This window comes from Pan troglodytes, chromosome 4 (genome assembly GCF_028858775.2).
Source record: "Pan troglodytes isolate AG18354 chromosome 4, NHGRI_mPanTro3-v2.0_pri, whole genome shotgun sequence".
In the NCBI taxonomy this organism is placed as follows: domain Eukaryota; kingdom Metazoa; phylum Chordata; class Mammalia; order Primates; family Hominidae; genus Pan; species Pan troglodytes.
In genome coordinates, this window is record NC_072402.2 from 16,092,706 (window position 1) to 16,107,708 (window position 15,003).

The 15,003-nt window shown below is 41.4% G+C and overlaps 1 pseudogene; it reads left to right on the forward strand.

Moving 5' to 3' along the window:
• The first annotated feature begins 8,273 nt into the window (after positions 1-8,273).
• On the forward strand, positions 8,274-9,266 carry LOC745242 (actin, cytoplasmic 2-like; annotated as a pseudogene).
• Positions 9,267-15,003: the final 5,737 nt, after the last annotated feature.

Genomic DNA, 15,003 nt, shown 5'->3' on the forward strand with positions numbered 1-15,003 from the left:
CTCTGCCTCCAAGTTTGTTCCTGAGCCAACCTGGCTGTGAGAATACAGCACAACATTCATTATTCATGGGAGGATCTTATTAGTATTTATTGGTAGTAGTATCACTATTCATGCTGATCTATTTTTGACAAATCTGCTTTGTATTTATCTTAATGTAATAAAATTTTTAGTAGAATAAATGCTTTATATTATTGGAAAAGCTTATATTTACATAATGCCAAGCATAATTTTTCCAAATTACACCATTAAGATAAATAATGTATTGTAATTGATATCAAGTAGCGTTTGTTTAAATCTCACCCCTCATTCAAAGTTATTAGTTACTTTACTGAAAAAATATATCCAAAGGTTTATGTTTTCAGGCTCAGCAATTTTCTCTTGAATCATGATGGCATTAGGATCTTAGCTCAAGGGCTTAATGTGTGCCCACCTTGAGGACTCAGACACATGGATTTTTTGCTATGTCTTGTGGGTCTGGTCTTTAAGTGTTCTCTCTACACAGGAAAGAGCCTCCAAGTAAAGAAGTCATCCTATGGAAAGATAAAATGAAGGAGTTGTGAGATCTGTCTGTAACAATTGATTAGTGACAGAGGGGAAATTAACTCTACTACTCAGACTTCTCTGGGAACAGTGGAAGGTATATTTTTCTGGGGTCCACATCATGATGGTGGGAAAAATACAGGCACAGAACGCAGCCCTCAGTTCAGCGGGTGAGGACACTAGGATAATGGACCTGGGAGACCAATATGTGAGAATTAGAATCACAGTGGCCCAAGGCAGAGAGCCTGACCTTCAGTTTGTCCCAACATGGGTGGAGGGGTGTATTAATTAGATTTTTTATTTTTTGTATATTATGATGTTTTTATATTTTAAAAAATCTTTTTGTCTGGGGACAGACTGGCCCACCTGGGGCTAGCCAGTTCTTAGGAACAGCAAAGAACTCAGCTAGAAAAGTGCTTTAGGCCAGGAGTAGTGGCTCATGCCTGTAATCCCAGCACTTCGGGAGGCTAAGGCAGGCATATCACGAGGTCAAGAGATGGAGACCATCCTGGCCAACATGGTGAAATCCCATCTCTACTAAAAATACAAAAATTAGCTGGGCGTGGTGGGGCACACCTGTAGTTCCAGCTACTCGGGAGGCTGAGGCAGGAGAATCGCTTGAATCCAGGAGGCAGAGGTTGCAGTGAGCTGAGATCGCACCACTGCACTCCAGCCTGGGGACACTGTGAGACTCTGTCTCAAAAAAAAAAAAAAGTGCTTCAATATGTAAACTAGCCAGTTCAGAGCTTTACCTTCTCTATCCTGTATATTGCAGAAAGCAATATTCTTCTGTCTTAATAATCCCGGGGCCACATACCAGACAACCAGAAACCACTCTTCTAGCCTAAAGCCTGCTGGAATTATCCAAACTGGCCAACCCTAACTACTGTGCCTTGCCTTTCCCAGGGACACCCCAGCAAAGGCTATGGTCCAGGATTGCCCCCTCCCTCCTGCTTCTGTCTCCTGACCAACACTGGTGCTTCCCCCATGGCCCTGAATGGCACACCATGCCTTGCTTTTCCAGTGAAACTGCAAGCAACAACAAACTTTTTTTTTATGGCATTGACCTCTCCGTGCTAACACTCAGTCAGCTTTAGAAATTAAGACTCATACACAGAACAAAGGGGTCCCTGCCCGGGGCCTCCACATGTATCTGCACTTTATGGTAGACTGAATAATGGTCCCTCCTAGGATGTCCACATCCAAATCCCCCAAACTTGTGAATATGTCACCTTGCACAGTAAGAGAGGTTTTGTGAAAGTGATTAGACTAAGGATGTTTAGTTGCTGGGTGATATTGTTTGAATATATGTCCCTGTCAAATCTCATGTTAAACTGTAAGCCCCAGTATTGGAGGTGGGGCCTGGTGGGGGGACTTTGGGTCATGGGTGTGGGTCCTTCATGGCTTGGCGCTGTCCTGGCAATAGTGAGTTCTCTGGAGATCTGGTTGTTTAAAAGTATGTGGCGCCTCCCTGACCTCCCACAGCCCCCTCCTCTCTCTCTTGCTCCTGCTCTCCCCATGTGATGTTCCTGCTCCTGCTTCCACTGAAAAGTCCCTAAAGCTTCCACAGAAGCTGAGCAGATATTGGCATCATGCTGATACAGCCTGCAAAACCCTGAGCCAATTAAACCACTTTGCCGGCCAGGTGTGGTGGCTCATGCCTGTAATCCCAGCACTTTGGGAGGCCGAGGTGGGCAGATCACCTGAGGCCAGGAGTTCCAGTCCAGCCTTGCCAACATGGTGAAACTCTGTCTCTACTAAAAATACAAAAATTAATTGGGCATGGTGGTGGATGCCTGTAATTCCAGCTACTCCGGAGGATGAGGCACGAGACTCACTTGAACCTGGGAGGCAGAGGTTGCAGTGAGCTGAGATCATGCCACTGCACTCCTGCCTGAGCGATAAGAGTAAAACTCTGTCTCAAAAAAATAAAAACACCATTTTGCTCTATAAATTACGCAGTCTCAGGTATTTCTTTATAGCAACACAGAATGACCTAACACAGAGGGAGGGATTATCCTGGATTATCTGGATAAATCAAATAGAATCACAAGAGTCCTTATTAGAGGAAGGCAGGAGGATCAGGGTCTGAATGAGAAGGTGTAAGATTGGAAGCCGAGATCAGAGAGCGAGGAGGATGCTGAAGATGGTGGGAGCCAGGGAATGCAGGCAGCCCCTAGAAGCTGGAAGCAGGCAGGGAAATGGATTCTCCCCTACCCCTGGAGCATTTAGAGAGAAGGTGGGCTTTCTGACACCCTGATTTCAGCCCTGTGAAAATGATTTCGCATGTCAGACCTCCAGAACTATAAAATAACACATTTGCAATGTTTTAAACCACTAAGTTTATCGTACTCTCTACAGAGCAATACAAATGAATCGACATTTCATGCTGACAGGGGACACCTTCCATGTGGCGTCTGATCTGAATGGTGCTCCTGGAGTAGCACAGTGTGTCCTTCTTTCTGGGCTTGGTGTGAGGCAAAGGCCAGGAAAGCTGTGTTGTGAAGGAGTCGAAGAGTCAAGTTATCTCCTCCTTCCATTGAGCACAAGGGAGGGGCCTCTTTCCCCTACCTGGGCAATCAGGAAGCAGGTGTTGAGTGCTTCCTAAGTATGGAAAACTACACCGTTTTCTGCAGCATAGACATACACTGAGTCAGATGAAGGTGAAGCTGCTATTTGATTGAAGAGCCAGGAAAGACACCAGAAGTAGTGCCAGATGGGAAGACAAGAACTAGGGACCTTACATAGTTATTTCCTCCGAGGAGGGGAAACATCTCACAGTGTAAATCTTCGGAGAGTGCCTCAGGGGAATACTCTGTCACTCTCAATGTCATCTGTCTCTTCCATTCCTCTCTTCTTTCTCCATTTTCACTTCAAACTCAAGGTCCCTCTCAGTCTGGTGACCCCACAAGGTCCCTCAAAAACCCCATTGAGCTATCTGCAAAAGGAGTCCTGACCGCCTTCCCCAGGGCAGGATTTGCAGACTCTTCATTCTTCAGGTGGTAGCGCATTGCTTTCCTGAGCCTATTGCTCCAAGAGAATCAAAATGTGGGCTCTTGTCCCCCAAGTGGAGGGGAAGATGGGTGCTTTGTGTCCGCTTTGGTCTCACTGACAACAGGGAATAAGGTCAGCTGACCTCCAAGTGGCTTACGAAAAAATCTACCCCACCTTAAGTTTGTGTTTCTCTGAAAGAGTGCTCTACCTGAATTACGTGGGGCAAGATTTTCCCACCACCAGGACTCAGGACTTTATCCCTTAGGTAAATATCACAAAGGTGGACTCTGCTAGGGAGCAAGTAACTCTTTGCCATGACCCTTTGCTAAGGGGCTCCCACATTAGCAGAGAATAATCCAGACACAGCCATCCAGGATGCATGGCACCATCTCCATTGATGCTTTCTGATTCTCAAATTTCTCTCCTGATAGGAGGCCAGGGGTGTCTCAGGACTTCACCCAAAGGAGAAATGACAGAGCACAGAGAGTAAGAATCAGTAGGCTTACCATGGGAGCTAAGGAATGAGAATATGTACTTGCATGAAACAGCCCCAGAAAATGACTTTCTGAACTAGCTGCGAAGAATTTAAAGGAGGCTAAATTTCTTGCAATCCTGTGGCAAGGCCTGAGTCAGAAAAATACTTCTTGTTGCTGTTCCTTCAAAACTGTTTTTCCCCCAGGCTGCTTTATCTGGAGAAACATATGTTAAATATACTATTTTTCATGACAAACTGGTAAATCTAATTGTTTGCAATTTGCTTCTTTTTTATTTTTCCTCAAATTTTTATTCAGTGAAACAACATATTGTAATAACAATAAAAGAAATAAAGATGGAGGAAATTACCCAGAAATCTGCCTATGAAAGCAGGTCTTTTGATTTTCCATGTTTTCTCCCAGGAATTATCTATATGCTGGTGACGCTATTCTAATGTTACACTCCAGAATGAAAGATTTGAAAGAAAGATGGAGTCTACTTCTAAAGTTGTGAGACATTGCCACATCATTTCAAATCTTGGGTTTCAGTTACCTCGTATTTAAAATGAGAAAACTGGACTCATTGATTTTTTAAATGGATCCTTCCAGTTCTAAAATCATTGATACTTTTATATTTACAACAGAATGAGTTGTACTTGTAGGCATCATATATGGGGGACTGGACATTTTTGAAAGCTGAGAGAATGGTACTGGCAAGTAAAAATGGCAATTAGCAATGCCACAGACAATAGACAGGAGCAGAAACTGAAACTCAATAGCAACGTTTTGATAAACATACTTAAAAATAACTACTCCTTTTGTTCTAATTCTACAAGTCCCCAAGCTTGTTTGCAAAGCTTAAAGTTTTTTGAAATGCAGCCACTGTCATGAAATATACCTATTATTAACTACAGAAATATTATATTAATGTCATTAAAGATCAGTGAATTATGTCCTTTTTTTAAGATTTGCTGATTGAATGCTGTACACTTTAGAATGGTGTTAGAGCAAAATAGCTGTTGCCCCAGTACTGGACTGCTGTTCAAGGCATGCTTTTATTTTGCCTGTTTTGGCTAATACTTTGAACCAAGATATTCTGGCAATAAGAATGGGATCTTATATTTAAAGAGATAAAAATAACAGTGGGTACAAATCATTCAAGTGCTTTTGCAGGCAGTGGAGTATGTCCTCTCCCCAGCAATTTGAAGAGAACCTATGCTTAAATAAATGATGGCAGACCTATTACAGGGTACAATACCTGTCGGTAAACCTGGTCCTAAATTTCATGCACTGCAAGACTTCCTATATTGAAGCTGAAAGCATGAACGACACGGGGCCAGATAATTATGCTGTTATGTGAATTAAATTATACACAGGAAGTCCTTCCTTTGCCCAGTACGCTGTTAACTGAAATGTCTGCACATCAGAATTATGCCTTTTCTTTGCATGGTTCGCTATTAATGAAGATTAAATCTCAGGGACCATAGAATTGTGCAAAGTGAGGATACAGTTCCAATGAACTGTGTAAAGTGAGGGTTGTTTGTACTAAAATTTGGGCTCTCAAGCTCTATTTCAGTCTTATGAACTTGTAACATTAGTGTAAACACAAGATTTACCAGCATTATTAGTCTTTGTTTTGTTGAGAAATCTAAGGTCTGTAACCAGGACTAATGCATGGTAAGGGTCAACTTAGTTTTATTACCAAACACTGCTGTCAACATATGAATTTTGGCAATTTATTGGATGTTTTAGTGCTTGTGGAGTTTTGAATGAAGCACTTGGGATTGAGTAAATTTGATTATTATAATAAAATAAGAAATGATATTGTACTAAATTGACAATAAACTGTAATTCAAGCACCAACTTGGAGTACAGTGTTGAGAAGCATGCTGAGGTCCCTTCTTGGACTCCACGGGGCAAGTATACCCTAACCGAGTGTTTATACATCTATTCCCTGGAAAGCAAGACTGTGGGAAATGCATGCCACATATTTACCATTCTTTTATAAATAATAAGACTATATGGCCGGGCGTGGTGGCTCACGCCTGTAATCCCAGCACTTTGGGAGGCTGAGGCAGGGGGATCACGAGGTCAGGAGATTGAGACCATCCTGGCTAGCACGGTGAAACCCCGTCTCTACTAAAAAATACAAAAATTTAGCCGGGCATGGTGGCAGGCACCTGTAGTCCCAGCTACTCGGGAGGCTAAGGCGGGAGAATGGCATGAACTCAGGAGGCGGAGCTTGCAGTGAGCCGAGATCGTGCCACTGCACTCCAGCCTGGGGAACAGAGCAAGACTCTGTCTCAGAAAAAAAAAAAAAATTAAAAAGACTATATAATTACATATCATAGTAACACTAAATCAGCTTCTGAGGGACATGCTGTATGTAGAGAGTTCTAGGATGATTCAGATCATATTCATTCATATGTTTTGAGATATATCAAACCCTGCTCTTGCTGCAGAGGTTAAGGTGGTACCACATGTACATTGTTAGAGGGTCACATTTGAATTTAGCACAGTGCTCATAGAAGTTGTGGAAAGGCAATGACCATTCTACATGTGTTCTATAATTTATTTTCCACAGAACACTTTGCTAAGATTACCATGAACTTTTCTCAGATGTCTCCAGAGCTGCTATCAGTCGTTTGGTTGAACTCTGATTTCAGTAGCAGGTGCAATGGATAGTTTTATTTCAACGTGGATAACTTCATGCTGCTGATGACCAACCTCAAGCACGCACAGGATATCTTTTCTTGCCCATGAACCTGGTCATCTTTTCTTTGGAGGTATCATTTCTTCTCTGACACTGCAGGAGCCTGCTCAGCCAGCTGGCACACAAATATAAGAGTTGGGTTAAAGTCATGGGGGAAATCCCTCAACCAACAAGAGACTGGAGTCACTGGGAAAATATGCATGCCTCCCTGATTCAGATAAACAACTTGGGAATTATTTTATACATTTCTCTTGAAATATCAGTGAAACCTAACCTCAACTGCCTACAATGATAACCTAAATAATGTGCCATTTTGTCAACTTTTCCTCTTTCCCTATTTCATTCTCCCCTCTCCCTCATTCCTGATTCCTTGGATTACCTTTCACATAAATTATCTGCTCATAATGCCTTGTCTCAGGCTCTACTAAGGGGGGACTCAAAATCAAACAGTACACTCTAAAATTGCAAGTATCGAACAGTTAATGTTGCCGAAAGCAACATTTATAAATGGAAAGTCCCAGATCATGCTTCATGTGGAATATTATACTTTTTATCAATGGAAACAGTGTAAGATTCTGCTAAGAGGGCATAGTTTGAGTCAAAACTGCACATTGACTGCCCATGCCTGCTTGCCATTTCGATACAAATTTAGGAATGACAGAAAAGGGATCCTTTGTTTACGCGGCCATAAAAAGAATGAAATCAGTGTTTTGCAGCAACGTAGATGGAGCTGGTGGCCATTATCCTAAGTGAGCTAATTCAGAAGCAGAAAATCAAATATTTCATGTTCTCATTTATACGTGGGAGCTAAACAATGAGTATACATGGACATAAAAATGAAAATAATAGACACTAGGGACACCAAAAAGTGGAGGTAGGGAGGAGGGTGAGGATTGAAAGACTATCTATTGAATAAAATGTTCAATATTTGGGTAATGGGTACACTAGAAGCCCGATTACCACATACACCCTTGTAAGAAACATGTACATGTACTCCCCATTGAATCTAAATTTTTTTTAAAAAGAGAATTCCATTGATGGATCAAATTTTGGAGGAATCTTTGATCAACAGAGATAGACAAGTGTGACAGCACCAAAGCCAATAGCATATGCTAAATGTCAGGGGGCTTCCATAGAAGCTCTAAGCCCAGAGATGGGAGGGACAAAGAGCAGGAAGGGAAAAGACAGCAATTCTCTGTGCAATGGTTTTGGTAAACCACAGGAGCAGCTAAGAAGTCTGGCCCTTGTCCCTCCCCTCCCCTATCTTTAGCTTATATCTAATGTTATGGTAGACACAAGGGTTCTAGAGCAGTTAGTAGGGCACTAGATCCAGAGAATTTGAGCAATGTCGACATGTCTGAGGATACCCATAGAAGATGGAGACCATCCACGCCAGGCAACAAGGTACTGGCACAACCAAGCAGAATGAGATCCTCCTTCTTAGCAGGATCTTATATTGTTTCTGTTGATATAAAGTAGAATATGACTCGCTGCCGCCACCCCACACACCATGTCCCCCTGCCGCTCCGAGCCCAGCTCCGCTGCCCGCTGCAATGGAAGGAGAGATCGCGGCACTCATTGACAATGGCTCAAGCATGTGCAAAGCTGGCTTTGCTGGGGGAGCTGTTTTCCCCTCCATCATCTGGTGCCCCCGGCACCAGCACGTGATGGGGGGCATGGGCCAGAAGGATTCCTACGTGAATGACAAAGCCCAGAGCAAGCACGGCATCCTGACCCTGAAGTACCCCATCGAGCATGGCATCGTCACTAACTGGGACGACATGGAGAAGATCTGGCATCACACCTTCTACAAGGAGCTGCGCATGGCCCTGGAGGAGCACACGATGCTGCTGACTGAGGCCCCTCTGAACCCCAAGGCCAACAGAGAAGATGACTCAGATCATGTTTGAGACCTTCAACACCCCAGCCATGTATGTGGCCATCCAGGCCAGTGCTGTCCCTCAACACCTCTGGGCACACCACTGTCATTGTCATGAACTGTGGAGATGGGGTCACCCACATGGTGCTCATCTACAAGGGCTACACTGTCCCCCATGCCATCCTGCCTCTGGACCTAGCTGGCCGAGACCTGATCCACTACCTCATGAAGAGCACGGCTACAGCTTCACCACCACCGCCAAGGGGGAGATCATGCGTGACATCAAGGAGAAGCTGTGCTACCTCAACCTGGACTTGGAGCAGGATATGGCCACCATCGCATACTCCTCCTCCTTGGAGAAGAGCTACAAGCTGCCTGATGGCCAGGTCATCACCATTGGCACCGAGCAGTTCCAGTGTCTGGAGGTGCTGTTCCAGCCTTCCTTCCTGGGCAGGGAATCTTGCTGCATCAGGAGACCACCTTCAACTCCATCATGAAGTGTGACATGGACATCCGCGAAGACCTGTACGCCAACACGGTGCCATCCAGCAGCACCACAATGTACGTGGGTATCGCCCACAGTATGCAGAAGGAGATTATCGCCCTGGCACCCAGCACCATGAAGATCAAGATCATCGCACCCCCAGAGGGCAAGTACTCAGTGTGAATCAGCAGCTCCATCCTGGCCTCACTGTCCACCTTCCAGCAGATGTGGATTAGCAAGCAGGAGTATGACAAGTCAGTACCCCCATGCCCCCATTGTCCACCACAAATGCTTCTAAATGGACAGCGAGCGATTCGTAGCATTTGTTGCATGGGTTAATTCAAAAGTATAAATTTGCCTCTGGCAAACGCGTACACCTCATGCTAGCCTCACAAACCTGGAATAAGCCTTCTAAAAGAAATTTGTCCTTGAAGCTCCTATTTGCTATCAGCAGTGGATTGTAGAACTTGCTGCTGATTTTGACCTTGTATTCAAGTTTACTGTTCCCCTTGGTATTTGTTTAATACCCTGTACATATCTTTGATTTCAACCCTTAGTACATGTGGCTTGGTCACTTCGTGGCTGAGGTAAGAACGTGTTTGTGGAAGACAAGTCTGTGGCTTGGTGAGTCTGCATGGCCAGCAGGCTCTGATCTGTGTAGGGTATTAATGTGTCAGGGCTGAGTGTTCTGGAATTTCTCTAGAGGCTGGCAAGGGCTCCTGAGCCAGTGGTTTCTGTCCTGCTGGTCTGTCAGGGTTGGAAAAGTCCAAGCCATAGGGCCCAGTTTCCTTTCTTAGCTGATCTTTTCCTGCCAGAACACTGTGGGCTGTTACTTGCCTTGAGTTGGAAGCAGTTTGCATTATACCTATGAATGTATTCATCCTTTAATTTACGTAAGGTGTTTTTTTTTGTACACAATTCTTGATTCTTTAAAGAGATGACAACAAATTTTGGTTTTCTACTGTTACGTGAGAACATTAGCAACACATCAGTGTGTAAGGAAAAATAAAAGTGCTGCCATTAAAAAAAAAAGTAGAATATTCTCCACAAAGTATAGAATGTGACTGTCTGTTTATTAATGTTGCTTCCCTCAATGTTAACTGTATGATACTTGCAATTTTAAACAGTACTGTCTGATTTTGAGTTCCCCTGTAGCAGAGCCTGAGACAAGGAGTTATGAGCAGGTAATTTATTTGGAAGGTAATCCCCGGAATCAGGAGTGAGGGTGAAGGGAGAATGAAACAGGGAAGGATGAAAACTTGACCAAAGGGTACATTGTTCAGGTCATCATTGTAGGCAGTGGGGATTTGATTTCACTGACATTTAAAGAGAACTGTATAAAATACATCCTGAGTTGCTTATGAGGAGAGGCATGCGAGTTTGGCCAATGACTCCAGTCTCCTGCTGTTTGAAGGATTTCCCTCAGGGACAAGGAACTGGCACAACCAAGCAGAAATGTTATAGGAGTTACTCCTCCCACAACAAATGCTGGCAGCAGTTCCCAAGCATATCCATAGACAGGGTGGAGAGAATCTCAGAAATAAAGCATATAACTGAGAATTGCCAAATATTTTAGTCTGTTAGTGTAATGAGACATTAAACTCAGCAAAGGGAAGAACACCCAAGGAAGTAGAATTATTAGCAAATAGAAGAATATGTGAAAGAAATAGAATCATATAATAATTTAGCATGTGACGAATATCGTATTCAATTTACGTGATGAATAGATGGAATACTTAATAAATAAGAAAATGTTGGCCAGATGCGGTGGCTCATGCCTATAATCCCAGCACTTTGGGAGGCCAAGGAGGGTGGATCACCTGAGGTCAGGAGTTTGAGACCAGTCTGGCCCCATCTCTATTCTAAAAAATACAAAAATTAGCCAGGCATGGTGGCTTACATCAGTAGTCCCAGCTACTCGGGAGGCTGAGGCAGGAGAATCGCTTGAAGCCGGGAGGCGGAGGTTGCAGTGAGCCAAGATCAAACCTCTGCAATACGGCCTGGGTGACAGAGCAAGACTCTTATCATAAAAACAAAAAAGAACAAGAAAGAAAGAAAATGTTATTGGGCTTGCTTCTTCACTCTTTACACCAAAAATAAATTACATGTGAAATAAACTATTAGAAGAAAAGATGGTTAAATATTTTTCCAGTTTTGGCATGAGAAATACCTTTCTTAAAGTGACAAAATCCTAAAAACTATAGAGAGAAGTATTAAATAACTCTACTGCAGTGAAATTAAAAACACAGTGAAAAGATATGCAAAAGTGGGAAAATATTATGACACATCTGGCAGAAAAAGAGCTAATCTTTTTAAATATGACTACAAATCAGTGAGAAATGACTAGTCATCCATCCAAAAGACAAATGGGCAGAGAATACTGAAAATTTATATAAAAACTTAAATGACTTATAAACAAGGGGAAAACACCCATAAACTTTAAAATCCTCATTCATAAATACTGAAAAGCAAAATAAACAATGAGCCACAATTTCATTTTTTAAATACTTTTTAATTTTAATTCAATTTATTTTCTTTATAATTTCAACTTTTATTGTAGATTCAGGGGTTACATGTGCAGTCTTATTACCTAGGTGTATTGCTTGATACTGAGGTTTGGGGCACGACTGAGCCCATCACCAGGTACTAAACATAAAACTCAACGGTTAGTTTTTCAAGACTTACACCCCTTCCCCGTCTAGTATTCCCCAGTGTCTATTGTTGCCATCTTTATTGCCATTAGTACCCATTGTTTAGCTCCCACTTACAAGAGATAACATGTGATATGTGGTTTTCTGTTCCTACATTAATTAGTTTAGGATTGTGGCCTCCAGCTGCATCCATGTTGCTGCAAGAACATGATTTTATTTCTTTTTATGGCTGTATAGCATTCCATTGTGTGTATGTTCCACATCTTCTTTATCCACTCCACCATTAATGGACACCCAGGTTGATCCCATGTCTTTGCTATTGTGAACAGTGCTCTTATTCACATAAAAGTGCATCTATTGAGAACGGGGTATTCATCTCCTCAAGTATTTATCCTTTTTGTTTACAAATAACCCAATTACACTCTTTTAGTTATTTTTAAATGTACAATTATTATTGACTTTACCCTGTTGTGCTATCAAATAACAGGTCTTATTCATTCTTTCTAATGTTTTTTTGTACTCATTAACCATCCCAGCCTCTCCCCGAGCCTCCCACTACCCTTCTCAGCCTCTGGTAACTATCTTTCTACTCTCTATTTCCATCCATTAAATTGTTTTGGTTTTTCAATCCCACAGATAAGTGAGAACATGTAATGTTTGTATTTCTGTGCCTGGCTTATTTCACATAACATAATAATCTCCAATTCCATCCATATTGTTCCAAATTACTGATTCTCATCTTTCTTATGGCTGAATAGCACTCTATTGTGTATATGTACCACATTTTCTTTATCCATTCATCTGTGGTTGGGCAGTTAGGTTGCTTCCAAATCTTAGCTATTGTAAACAGTATTGTAACAAACGTAAGAGCACAGATATCTCTTCAATATACTGATTTCTTTTCTTTTGGGTATATAACCAGCAGTGGGATTGCTAGATCATATGGTAGCTCAATTTTTACTTTTTTGAAGAACCTCCAAACTGTTCTCCTCAGTGGTTTGACTAATTTACATTCTTGCCAATGGTGCATAAGGGTTCCCTTTTCTCCATATCCTTATCAGCATTTGTTATTGCCTGTCTTTGGTTATAAACCATTTTAACTAAGTTGAGATGATATTTCATTGTAGTTTTGATTTGCATTTCTCTGATGACCAGTGATATTCAGTACCTGTTTATGTCTCTGTTTACCATTTGTGTGTCTTCTTTTATGAAATGTCTGTTGAAATCTTTTGGCCATCTTTTAATTGGATTATTAGCTTTTTCCCTGTGGAGTTGTTTGAGTTCCTTATTTATTCTGGTTATTACTGTCCTGTCAGATGGGTAGTTTGCAGATATTTTTCTACCATTGTGTGAGTTGTCTCTTCACTTTGTTGATTGTATCTTTTGCTTTGCAGAAACTTTTAATTTGATGTAATCACATTTGCTTACGTTTGTTTTGGTTGCCTGTGCTTGTGGGGTATTGCTCAAGAAATTTTTGCCTAGACCAATGTCCTGGAGATTCTCCCCCAAATTTTCCTCTAGTAGTTTCATGGTTTGAGGTTACAGATTTAAGTCCTTAATCCATTTTGATCTGATTTTTGTATGTGGCTAGAGATAGTGGTCCAGTTTCATTCTTCTGCATTTGGATATCCTATTTTCCTGGCACCATTTATTGAAGATCTGTCTTTTCCCCACTGTATGTTTGGGGCACCTTTGTCAAAACAACTTCACCATAAATGTGTGGATTTGGTTCTGTATTCTCTATTCTGGTCTGTTGGTCTATATGTCTATTTTTATGCCAGTGCCATGCTGTTTTGGTTACTATAGCTCTGTAGCATAATTTTAAGTAATGTGATTTCTCCAGTTTTGTTCTTTTTGTTTAGAGTAACTTTGGCTATTCTGGGTCATTTGTGGTTCCATATACGTTTTAGGATTGTTTTTTCTATTTCTGTGAAGAATGTCATTGGTATTTTGGTAGGGATCACACTGGATCTGTAGATTGCTTTGGGTAGTATGGACATTTTACCAATATCGATTCTTCCAAGCCAGGAACATGGAATATTTTTTCTTTTTTTTTTTTTTTTTTTTGGTGTCCTCTTCAATTTCTTTCATCAGTGTTTTATAGTTTTCCTTACAGAGATCTTTCACTTGTTTGGTTAAGCTAATTCTTAGGTATTCAAATTTGTGTGTGGCTATTGTAAATGGGATTACTTTTTTATTTTTTTTCACATTGTTCACTGTTGTCATATAGAAATGCTACTGATTTTTGCATGTTGATTTTGTATCCTGCAACTTTACTGAATTTGGTTATCAGTTCTCACAGTTCTGTTTGTGTGTGTGGAGTCTTTAGGTATTTCCAAATACAAGATTATATCATATGCGAATAATGATAATTTGACTTCTTCCATTCCAATTTGAATGCCCTTTATACCTTTCCATTCTCTGATTTCTCTAGCTAGGACTTCCTGTACTATGTTGAATAACAGTGGTGAAAGTGGCATCGTTGTCATGTTCCAGATCTTAGAGGAAAGACTTTTAGTTGTTCCCCATACAATGAGATACTAGCTGTGAGTCTGTCATATATAGCTGTTATTATGTTGAGTCATGTTCCTTCTTTTTTTAAATATTTTATTTTAAGTTCCAGGATACATGTGCAGGATGTGCAGGTTTGTTACACAGGTAAATGTGTGCCATGGTGGTTTGTGGCACCTATCAATTCAATTACCTAGGTATTAAGCCCCACATGCATTAGCTATTTTTCCTGATGCTCTCCCTCCCCCTCCCCCTAACCACTCCCAACAGACCCCAATATGTGTTGTTCCCCTCCCTGTGTCCATGTGTTCTCATTGTTCAGCCCCTTCTTCTAAGTGAGAACATGTGATGTTTGGTTTTCTGTTCCTGCATTAGTTTGCTGAAGATAATGGCTTTGAGCTCCATCCATGTTCCTCCAAAGGATATTACCTCATTCCTTTTTATGGCTGCATAGTATTCCATGGTGTATATGTACCACATTTTCTCTGAGAGTTTTTATCATGAAGGGATGTTGGATTTTATCAAATGCTTTTTCAGTATCAATTAAAATGATCATATGGTTTTTATCCTTCGTTCTGTTGATATGATGTATCACATTGATTGATTTGCATATGTTGAATCATCCTTGCATTCCAGGGATAAATTCTACCTAGTCATGATGAATGATCTTTCTAATATATTGTTAAATTCAGTTTACCAGTATTTTGTATTAATATTCATCAGAGATATTGGCATATAGTTTTCTTTTTTTGATGTGT